The 12,283-nt window shown below is 39.5% G+C and overlaps 1 protein-coding gene across 2 annotated transcripts in view; it reads left to right on the top strand.

Annotated features, from left to right (window-relative positions):
* Positions 1 to 2,914: 2,914 nt before the first annotated feature.
* The window catches only part of CCSER1 (coiled-coil serine rich protein 1), a 753,833-nt gene continuing 744,464 nt past the window's right edge, over positions 2,915 to 12,283 (top strand). For both annotated transcript variants that reach the window (XM_059172757.1, XM_059172747.1), the window contains exon 1: positions 2,915 to 3,333. The gene's annotated coding sequence lies outside the window, so the exon portion shown is untranslated. The remainder of the gene's footprint in view (positions 3,334 to 12,283) is intronic.

Raw genomic sequence — 12,283 nt, 5'->3', positions numbered from 1 at the left:
TAGCAAAGTGGGAAATTCTGCTTGAAACATTAAATCATCTTGAAAGAGAATAATTCATTTACTTCTGAAATGTCGTTCATTAGAATTTATAAATGTGGTTTCTAGTAGACTTTTTTCAACAAAAAATACAAATTAATTAAAATGAATCAAATTTTCCGAAGTGTTTAAGGTTGTATATTCTCATATGTCTTTCTGGTGTAGTGTGTATGAATTCTAGACTTTATGTCAAGAGAGAAATTGTTAGAAAATTAAGCAAGAAATGTTGGCGTATTTACTATCTTAATGAATAAAGGCAATTGACAGATTGTCATGGTTCTCACTAATTATGAATGCAATTGAGAGTGTGAAAATTACAATCAGTTGTGGTTACCAGAAATGCCCTTGAAATAACTGGTCTAATGTATAATTTTAAAGTATGCACTTTGGAGTCATTATTAAATTATCATTATTGATGACACCTTATTAAATAGAGACCTGGGACAAAAAAAAAATACCAAAAACTTGCCCAACATGATTGAACATCATTCTTAAAGGGGAATATAATTTTTTTTAAATGTCTATTTGGATCCTTTACCAAACCTATATGTTTACTGGCAGAGTGCAAATTTTCAGATCAGGAATAGCTCTTCTATAGAATTTTCTTTTGCAGTGATAGTGGGATTCTTTGGAGAAAAGTTTCCTAACATTTTATTTTTATTTATTTATTTATTTATTTATTTATTTATAGTTTCCTAACATTTTCATCTGTAAGTCCAAGTACTTAAGATTTTAAAATCCTTGCCTAACTCTAAAAAATAAGTATCTTGTAATCCTTTGTTGCACCAGAAAAAGTAAAACGGAGAAAGAAGGAAAATGCCACAGGTTTGTAGATCAGCTTATTACATAATTATCTAAAAGCTAAAGATACTGTTAACACTTTCGACTAAACCAGGTGTTCTGAATGGGAGTAGAGTAGGTTGAGCTCCAATTGCATAGATTAACCTGTATGTGTCCCAACATTAGCTATCTATTCTCCCCAAACCTGACTTTCCTGGTCTGTAAAATTGAAGAAATTATAATAGCTTCTTTCATGGGGCATGTCCACATTAAATCCCAACGTCCTTTGTTAGTACACCTATTTTTCAATGCTTAATCAAAATAGCCTGTATTTACATGTTGATATATTTGTCCACTGGTCCCAGCCTTGCTGCCTTTTCTTGATTATATGCTTAAGCCACCTTTTAATGTACTTTAACAGACTCTAAAGTCTTTGTATGAGGCATGAAGAAACTAGGGGATTAAGCCGCTGCCTTCGGCTCAGGTCATGATCTCAGGGTCCTGGGATCGAGTCCCGCATGGGGCTCTCTGCTCAACGGGGAGCCTGCTTCCTCCTCTCTCTCTCTCTCTCTGCCTGCCTCTCTGCCTACTTGTGATCTATCCCTGTCAAATAAATAAATAAAATCTTAAAAAAAAAAAAAAAAGAAACTAGGGGAAAGGAAAATCAGTGAAAATAGTAAAATGGAGAATACTTAATGGGTAAGCATTTGAAAAAACAAAACAAACAAACCTGAGGACATAGCAATGGCCATGAACTACTAATGAGAGACTGAGTTGTCAACCTTTTCACCCTACCCCCCAGGTTCTGAAATGTTCTTAACTTTCTTTTGTCACATCTATGAAAAAAATAATTTTTCATAGCTGTCACCCCAAATCAGGGCTGTATCCATGCCAAAATACAAGTCAACCACTAATATTCAAAAAGCACACCTTGCTTTTACACCCACTATATTCACATTTTACCAGTCAGATTGTGGCTAGTTAGTTCATTTAGAGTCCTTGAAACTGTTTCTCAACACAGTAGTGTGCCAGATCACAAAGTGGGTGATGTTGGTTGTATGAACTTTACAGTGGAGATGAGTTATCTATCTAGAAATGGTCTTACATGGCACCAGAATGGGTTAAAAACACAGTTTTTTAAAAAGTTTTTAAAAAACCACACACACACACACACACACACACACATATAGTTAAGTGCACTCCATCTGCTGTATTGCCTGCTAGACATAAATATACTGGAGAGGATATAAATACGGGCATGGATGGGAAAGAGTTCAGGACCCGGTGCAAACCTGAAAGGAAATGGGGCAATACAATGGGAGAAAGAATTAGGACAAATCAGGTAAGCAACAGCACGTGCATCTGAAGTCCTCCCCATCTCTAAACTGGAACATTTTCTCCAGGGGCCGTCACTCAAATGACAGCAAAATGGTAGCTGGTTCTGGTTGTAATTAACATGCGTTTTGAGCGCCTTAGGTGTAGGAACACAAGTTCCACTCCAGGGCACAGTCCTAATGCTTCTATTATCCTACAGAAGAACTGATTGCTGTAAATGGTTCCTGGGATGTGTGACCTGCTTGGAGGAAAGAAGCCAGGTTTCTTTCCTTGCTGCCATGGAGGGAAGAGACGTGTCGTATATGAATAGGTTGGGTGAGAAGGAAAAGGGGGGAAAGAACCTCACAGTTTCCTCCCTTAGAGGTGGAATAGAAAGATGGTAACATTGGCGGTTTGGAGAGAAAAGATACAGCGCATTTTCAGCATCCCCGAGGTCCCTTCGTACTGCTTTACACTCCCCCTCTTCTGTTTTGAACTACCAAAGCACTTGGACTCCACACACAACTAAGGATGGGCTAAGGGGAAAGCCAAGTCAGCGCAGTCGGAAACGGCTTCCCTTAAAATGAAAACTCAGCAACGGGCCAGCCCTGGGTGTGCGCGCGTTAATGTATGAGTATGCGTGCGTGGTAACCAGCAGACGCAGTTGGCCGGGCGCCGCCCTCGAAGCCTCCCCCCTTCCTCCCGCTCAATAACCCCCCCGCCCCATCCCTATAAAGGCCCACTCGCCGCCGCCCTCTTCACAGTCGGGGAGCGCGGCCTGCCGTGGAGGTGGCTCCGGCGCTCCTCACACAGTCACACTCCGCGCACTCACATACTTGGAAGCGCCTCCCCACGTCCCTCCCCTGCCCTCCTCTTGCTCTGCTCTCCTCTCTCTCACCACAAATAGTCGCCGACCGACTGCCAATCCGTCTCTCTCTCTCTCTCCTCTCTCTCAACAACATGACTGACTGGGAAGCGGTGGCTCAGGCAGAGCAGCTCTGCTGGCGCAGGCAGCAGCAGGAGGAGGATTATTAAAAAACGCAGCTCGACTCTGTGCAACTGGGAGTGGAGAAAAGGAGCCCAACAGCTGAGAAGGGGAGGGAGGGCAGAGGAGGGGACCAGGAAGGACACCCCCGTGCCCCGAAGACATACATTTCTGAGTGCCCGGGAGGAACCTTAACAAGCGGCGCGGAGCCCTTCAAGGTAGTAACGCCCCCGGTGCCCCCGCGCCCGGAGGGTCGCGCGTTGCGTCGCCGTTGGCGCTGGGGCCAGACCCCGGCGGACGCGGGGTGACTGCCCGGCAGGTGACCGCGCCGAGCCCGGGCCGCCCTGGAGCAGCCCCCGCCCAGGCCCGGGGCGCCGGCAGCGGGCCCGGAGTGCGCGGCGCGGCGACCTGGCCTTGCAGGCAGGGTGGGTGGGGGGCGGACGGGCTCGCTCGCTGTCGGCCCGCGACTCCTCGAGCGCTGCGTGGCCTTTTCCTCCGCGCTCCTGAGCGCTCTGCTCCGAGTGGCCGCGGCCGCCGCTTCAGGGCGATGCGGAGCGCGGCCGGCCAGGGGCAAGAGTTGGCGCAGGTTCCGGGCCGCTCCCCTCCTTCGCCGCTCGTGTCCCGCAGGTAGGGGCGGTCGGCCAGCGCTGGCACCCCGGTGTGCGGGCGCCCGGGCGGGGGCGGCGGCGAGGGGGAGGAAGGGGGGGCGGGGAGCCCGGGGCTCCGCTTGGAGCCGCAGTGCCGGAGCCGGGACCGCCTTTTGCCTCCGCCTGCGTGTCCTCGGGCGCTAGCTTCCTGGATTGGAGGCGAGACCCTCCCCAGCGGCGGCAGGAACAGCAGCGACTTAGTGGGAACAAATTGCTTTGTGGTGGCGCGTCAAGGGCTCCAGGGAGGGGTGTGTGTGTGTGTGTGTGTGTGCGTGCACGCTCATTCGTGTGCATTCGCGCTCATGACTAATCAATGCTTTGGCTCACCTGACGAGATAATCAGCCTTGAGGTGAAACCCTGGGGCCCCCTCAGCTTTTGGCGTGTGTCCCAGGGACTCGTACAGGCGGTGCCATCAAGGGGTAGGGTTGCACGAAGGGGTGACGGAGGGATTTGTGAATGGTGCTTCTCTGCGCGTGGAGGCTGAGCTTGCTGATGTAAAGGAGGAGGTATCCAGAGTGAGAAGAAAGGCTATTTATGGCAAAGAGTTGTGAAATTTCTCGGGGTTTCCTTCAGTGTATGCTGAGCTTCTCTCTCCTCGTCCTCCCTCTTTCGTTTCTCTCTTCATCTCTCCCATTTCTCCTCTTCTTTTCTCAGAATTAGAAGCAATTCTGGTACCCCCCCCCCCCCCCCCGTGGGATCTGGAATATGCAGTGAAGTCAGAAAGCACTCGTCTTTTTACAGGTAGAAAAAAAATGTTTCTTAGAAGGCACTGATCTCTTGCCCTTTAATGTTTTTATGTACTTGTTCTCCACTTCTCTTACCTCTTACGGCCATCAGTAGGACTCACAAGAGGCAAAGTACCTACTTGGTTTCAGTAGCTCTCATTTTTCATATTTTACAGTTGAACACCTTCCCACTGAAATGTAACATATTCTCCCATCTCTTCCCCTAAGAAAGGCTATTAAAAATAATGCACACATGTTTTACTGTAAGCCTGGTTTTATTAAAAGCCCTGGGGAGGAAAGAGAACAAGACACCTAGGTGAGTTTATGTGGATTACTACTGATTACGAACTATTAAAGAAAGACCTAAAATACTATTAATCTAGGTTTCAACACAATTTCTTTCTTTCTTTTTTTCTGTTTACTTTAAAACAGGTACCAATTCCAAAGACAAGAAGCTTAGAGATGATGCGGGGCAGTGTCTACCAATTACGCTTTAGCAAATTTGTTCTTAGAAGTAGTAACCTGTGCTTTTAGAGAACCTAGGACTGGGCTGTGACAGAGGGCGTAGGGCAGTATCTTTATTATTTTAAATTGGAATGTCTCTAAGTGCCTGCCAAGCGCAGTGTTTTTAAAACATTGAAATTCCAACCACCCCTTCATTAATTTCACGGAGAAGAAAGAGAAGTAAAGTGGTCAACCTATTGTCAGAGTGATTTGTCTTCATTTGATATTAATTAGGATCTTCGTACTTTGATCAGAACATGCCAATTGTTGGTGGTGGTTTTTGTTTTCAATGGGAAAGTAGCTTTCCTTAACAGTTCTGTTTATTTTGAAGACAGAATAGAGTTAAGAATTTGTTCTTTTAATTTAGTTAGATTCATATTGGTTAAAAGTACAGCTTCCTAGTGCCTGGCTGGCTCAGTCAGTAGAGCATGTGACTTTTGTTATCGGGTCTTGAGTTCCAGCCTCATGTTGGGTGTAGAGATTACTGAAGGAAATAAATAAGATACACTTTCAACATTGGAGCATGTGCAGTTTTATATTTTACGTTAGAACTTAGACTGAGAGCCCCACTTTGAGGTTTGCTACCTTAACTTTCCTGAATTGTTGGAATGTAGATAAAATGAGGAATTTAAAAGTGTACTTGATGAATTGTATTACTGCGGTCATTAAGAAGTCGTCTCTACAAATGATTTGGGTTTTTGACATTGTTAGAGAACCAGTAACTGTTTACTACTTTAAACTATATATTATTTATCCTATAGAATATTAATTTATATGAAACTCATGAAGTAGAAAATGAAAAACTTTTTATTATATTTCATTGTTACTCAACTCTTCATTGCATTTCATTACTCAACATAGTACTCATTAATAAAGGGTTGTCGTGCCAGGAACTATCTAGGAATTGCGGAGGAGCATAAGACTTCCTTGCTCCCTTCCTTTCAGGAGCTTACCCTCCAACTGGGACAAAGCTGATGCATGTTAACCCATCATAGTAAGAGACTGCCTGCCTATCAAGGACTGCAGGAATTCAGAGCATAACAATTACATTTCATACTGAGTTTTGTCTGAAAGGCTTCAGGCTTAGGTAAGACTTGCTTGGTCTTGATCTTAAAGTATAAATGGGATTAATGGCTTGTGGATGAAAATATGAAGTGTAAGTTGCAAGTCTCCTGGAATTATAGAAAAGAATGAAAGATATAAGGGGAAATAAGTTTGTTTGAAATACATTTAGATATTGCAGAGAGGTTGAATTTGTTGTGGGAAGGGAATGGTGAGTTGGTTTTTGATGTACAAACATTCTGTATACTCCCATTGTTGAAATTAATTGAATTTCTGTACCTAAGAATACAAATCTTTGATTTTATATTGCCTTTTAGTGAAGAGAATGCTCAACATATAGTTGCATAGGATACTTGAAATGTTTAGATGTACCTTATCACACGAAAGTGTTGAACATGGTATTAGTATCAAGGTGGCAGGTATAAAAAATTGAGATGTTTGAGGTACATCCTTAACCAACTCTCCTTAGATTTGCTCTAAAGGAAAATAGAATGAGATATGTAAAAGAATAACTATTTTAATAGCCACCGTTCATTAAATGCTTAATATTTATTCTTTATATAAAATGTATAATCCATTAAATAACATTTTCTGTAATATTTTTATTTTAAAGTTACTAGAATGCACTCACAGTGGTTAATATATCTTTACATTATTTTTCATGAATATAGAGTTAGGAAGCAGGGCTCATGGGGAATAATTTTAGAATTGTAGTGATTTTAAAGATTTTTTAGACTATCTTCTGATACATAGATGATATTAACAATGAGAGCATGTCCTGTCTCTAAGCATTCCGAACTTAGTTATTTTTTCTTTGTATATATGTTTGCTTTTGTAGAAACATAAAACTGTTTAAAATGAATTTTTTCATTTTAAGAACATAGGAGGAAACATCTGAGTTGATTTTCAGCCTGTCTTTTCAATAGGATACCCCAGAAGTATGTTATGGTGACAGTAAAGAAATAGTACAAATATTAGATATGACTTTCAATAGATAACAGAATAGAATTACTTTCAGATTATGTGGATTAAAAGATTTTCATATATATATTCTGTTAACAGTGAATAGATAAGAATTATTACAAAAGCGAAAAGCTTATTAAATCACCAGTTTCATATTCATGTAGAAGTGGGATGATTTCCAACATAGTAACAGTAGAAACCAGGCTATCTTTAATTGGTCTCTTTTGAGTTTGGTTTTAGACTATATGTCACAAGTGTATCACTTTGATAATGTAATCTCTCCTGGTGTATGACTGACAGCTTCTGCATTATTTCCCTATTGGATAGTGACAAAATCTGTTTGCTTTATATTGAAGACATATACTTCTATCAGAAATATTATCTTCACTATGCAAGAGTGTCAGTTAACAATAAAACATGAAGTCTGAGGTGGGGGAAGCTGTGAAAAAGAATGGGGAAATTGATACAAAACACCCTAATGAACCATTCTTCAATAAGTAGTTTAAACTAAATGTAATATAAAAATATAAAGCTGACCAATCTAAACTGTTGATACAGCAGTTGATACAGTACCAAGAGATTGTTAACAGTTCTTATTTTTAAAGGACTGTATTGCATTTTAAGCTTTTTCATGTGAGCTAAATAAAATGGATGAAAGAAAGAAAAATTAAAAAAAAGAAGGAGAAAGAAAGAAAGAAAAATGGTGGTTGAAACTGTTCACTAGTATCTGTGGTATGATGTTACATTTTTTTAAGAAGGATTTCTGCTTTGATCATTGACGATACAGTTTGACCAAATGCCTAGCCTTCTACCTGGGTTAACTTAAAACATGGCTTTGGTTTTACATATTTAAACTGCATTAAACATTTTTTAAATTTTAATTAAGCTGATTAAAATTTTTGAACACTGTAACTATGTTCTGATACCAGTTAAAATTTAAAGGAAACATTAACTTATGGCAAAGTCTCTTTTTTAAAGTTTTTATTTAAATTCTTGTTAACATACAACGTAATATTGGTTTCAGGTGTACAATTTAATGTTGTAGCACTTACACACAATTTCTGGTGCTTGTCACAAGTGCAGACTCTATAATAGTTATTTTTTTTTTTTAAAGTTACGTGAATATCCTGTTTCCTAGCAACTTTTCACTGAATGGTTTTGGGATCTATTGATTCTGACCTGAAATAGAACATTTGGGGTTAGAAAGTGGTGATTTTATAATTCTTTTTTTACATTTATGGGCTGGCATTCATCTCTGATGGAAAGCTTTCCCTCTCAGGTCAGTATAGACCGTGGATTGTTTTGTTTTTGTTTTTTAATTCAGTATTAGTACAGGCTAGATTTTTAAAAATTTCCTATTTAAATTCAATTTAGTTAACATATAGTATATTATTAGTTTCATGGGTAGAATTTAGTGATTCATCAGTTACGTATAACACTTAGTGCTCCTTATATCACGTGTCCTCCTTAATGCCCATCACCCAGTTACTCCATCCTCCCCGCTCCACCTCCCCTCCAACAACCCTCAGTTTGTTTCCTGTGATTAAGAGTCTCTTATGGTTTGTCTCCCTCTCTGTTTTTATCTTATTTTATTTTTCCTCTCCCTGTGTTCATCTATTTTGTTTCCTAAATTCCACATATGGGTGGAAATTGTATGTATTTGTCTTTGTTTTACTTATTTTGCTGAGCATAATACCCTTTAATCCACGTCGTTGCAAATGGCAAGGTTTCATTTCTTTTGATGGTTGAGTAGTAATCCACTGGATATATATACTACATCTTCTTTATCCATTCATCTGTCAGTGGACATCTGGGCTCTTTCTGTGGACATTGCTGCTGTAAACATTAGGGTGCAGGTCCCCCTTTGAATCAGTTTTGTATCTTGTGGATAAATACTTAATAGTACAATTGCTATTGTAGAGTAGTTCTATTTTTAACTTCTTGAGGAACTTCCATACTGTTTTCCAGAGTGTCTGTACTAGTTTACATTCCTACCAACAGTGTAAGAGGGTTCTCCTTTCTCCACATTTTTGTTTAATGACAAATTTTTACATAAGACCAGTGGTTCTCAAAATGTGGTTCCCTGACCGGCAGCAGCAGTGAACTCCTTAAAATGCTAATTCCACCACAAACTGAATTAGAAATTCTGGGTTGAGGTCCTCTATGTGATTTTTTTGCACTCTCAAGTTTGAGAACTACTGACCTAGAGTATTTTATAGTAAAACTTGAAGGCTGTGTCTTCCACCTGTTTTGGAGCTAAGTACTTTTCTTTAGCTCTTGGAGATGACTAAGGTTTAACTATTGAGGTCTGGAAAGTATGACACTCTCCATCAGATGATTTTCATTTTAACTGTATATACAGATTCTAAGTATATTTAAGAAAGGAATTCCATGATTCCAAGAATTCCTAATTCTTGTGCATATATTTGCTATCGATTGGGGAAGTAATTTAAGAAGTGTAGAATTTGCTGGACCCTAAAGACCTCAGGCGAGGCCTTCCTGGTAGTCATAAAAATATGCACAGCATACAAAGCTTGACCATTTTCTATTTAATCTTGTTGACTCTTATGTGGTATTTTTGGACTGGGAATGGAATAATCATCTTTATAATATGACAACTGTGCAACAATAGCATCACATGTGTGGAATGTTCTCAAAGTGCTAGTACTGAAATAAATTTTAGACCACATCTGTACATCTTTCACTATGTAAGATAATGTGTTCATATCCTGTAACTCTTTTAGTAGCCCTCTTTCTCTCCTTCTCTCCCTCCTTCCTGCCTCTCTCTCTTTCTCTCCCTCAACCCTTTTCTCTATTTCAGTTATGGGGTCAGTCATTCCCTCCCTAAGGAAACGTTCCTTGGCCTCCTTTGTTACATCAGTTGCCCCATTATATATTGTTTTAATTCTGTATTCCTCTACCTTGCAGTACTTACTGAAATATTAATTTCATGTGTATTTAGTGATTGGTTCAATATTATGTTATCAAAGATTAACACACAATTGGTGCCCAGTAGATGTTGGTTGAGTAAGTGTGCGCCATCATCATAAAGATGTTTTATGTTTTTCCAAAGAAAGATACTTTAGAAAACATTTTATAACCCAAGGAGTCCTAGGACATATGTAAATACAGGTACTGCTTTCCTTTCTGTTTTGCAAATGATGAGATACATTTCATTAACAACAGCAGTGGCTCTAATGTGCTGATCTGGTCTAACATGATAAGCACTCTGTATGTATGATGCCATGTATTTCTTCTAAGATTATAAAGTTGTTCTTGTGTAAATGTTTTAGTAGAAATGAGGAAACTGAGGTTGTGTTCTATGGTCTGCCTAGCTAAGCCAAACTTTTTTATTTTATTTTTTTTTAAATCACGCTGATGCAGAAATTATGAAACCAGTAGACAGAGAATGTGGAGGAGTGTATCTTCTCTTTATTCTTGATTTAACTCAAGGCTCAGCACTGCCTGTGCATTGCTTATGCTGGTGCTACTCTCTTCAGTGATGCTGTTGTTGCTTTTCCGGTGATTGAATAAGTGATGGAGATCTTGCAAGGCTGAAGGTCTCTTCTTAATTTGCTTTTCTATATGGTTATTATGTGCCCTCCCTGCCATTCAGTCATAATTCTCTTGCCCCATCTGGTCAGAATCTCCCAATTAGTTAACAAAAATTTAATATGTAAACAAGTATAATTTGCAGATTGAGTGCCTTTATGTAGAGAATGTTCGAACATTAGATATTCTCCATATTTGGAGTTATACAGCTTATCTTCTGGAAAGGTTGACACAGCTTTGGGTACCTTGTTCAAGCAAGGGGATATATGATTACAGGGTAGTATCAACTTAGTTTCTTTTGGCTTTTAATCTTCAGATTATTTATTTAAACGTGGGTTTAATCAATGTTCAAATGTTTATAGCAAAGGAAGTACTTAAAGGCTGATTTTGTAGAAGTCCATGGATAATTGAAGAGTTGAATTTCATTATTCTGAAGCCCTCTTACTAGACTGACTGTACAAAGTTACATATTTTATAATGTGTTTAAATCAATAAGTAACAAGTAAATATAGATGCATATCAACACGAAGAAAAAAAAAATCAGTAGTTTAACTGAATATTTTACTTATGGCCTGTTTTGTAGCTTTTACCAGAACTTGTTTCTGTTGGTGAAATCACTTCATCACTAACGGGAGCCTCAGCCTTGCTCCTGATTCAAGATTAATCCTTTTCTGTAGTGGGAAGACTGACTGGTTTCTAACTCAGCACTTCTAGAGTTAGCATCAGCCACCCTTGATGTCCAGCCTAATATTATAACATTTATAGTAATGATTCTTTCTTATAGCTTAAACTAAATTCTTACCTAATTTTTTTTGTACATCTTGATAAATTGCCCAATTTTCACTATTTATCCTAGTATTTGAGCAAAGACTTTCTTTTGACAGAGCCTACTTTGTTACTTTAAAGACTGGGATCCTATGTCTAAAACCACTTCATTTCCCGAGTCCTTTTATGAGCCAGGCAGACTCTCCCCAAAATATCACTGTTCTGGGTCTCTAAATATTACCAGCTCTTAGAAGTAGGCTTCATTTCCAATATTCATTCTTGGACCACCATGTTGCCAACTACTTATGGCACATTGCCATGTTTCCCCAGATACTCAGGCTGGTTGGACTTCTTGGAAGTATTTATAGCTGGGTTTCTAGAGCACTTCCCAGACTCTAGTGCAAGTCTCTTACCAGCTTCTGACCATCACGAGACTTATTTTGCTATATGTAATCTTCCTTTACCCAGCTGTGTCACAAGATAGAGTTCCCTCATCATCATTGGCAAGAAACATTTTGTAAATGCTTATTATGTATAAGTCAGTCTATTTCAAAAAGAATGTACCTCCTGGGGTTCCTAAGGTGCCTGAATAACTTAATCCATAATAAATGAAATACATGTTCTTCCATGTTTTGTTTGGTACCCAAATGTGATACGTGTATACAAAGATGTGTGGGATGTGCATATGCATTCTTTAGGGTTCACCGATTTTCCTTTTCTAGTCAAATGTTGATTTCAGTATGATCTGCCTCCTCCATTCTTCATAAACTTACTTGAATATGATACGTTTGGAATATAGAATCCCTAAAGAAGCATACTGTGGATAGTATGATACATTCTCTGATTTTCCATACTCATTAATAAAAAATCAGCAGTATGTGTTCAGATACTGCTGAATAGAATACCCCTCTTCAACTCTCCTCGGAGTCTTAGTGATAACCTTCTCTAT

Source organism: Mustela lutreola, chromosome 1, assembly GCF_030435805.1.
Source record: "Mustela lutreola isolate mMusLut2 chromosome 1, mMusLut2.pri, whole genome shotgun sequence".
Lineage (NCBI taxonomy): Eukaryota > Metazoa > Chordata > Mammalia > Carnivora > Mustelidae > Mustela > Mustela lutreola.
The sequence above is the reverse complement of the archived record's forward strand: the minus strand, read 5'-3'. Positions and strand labels throughout refer to the sequence as shown.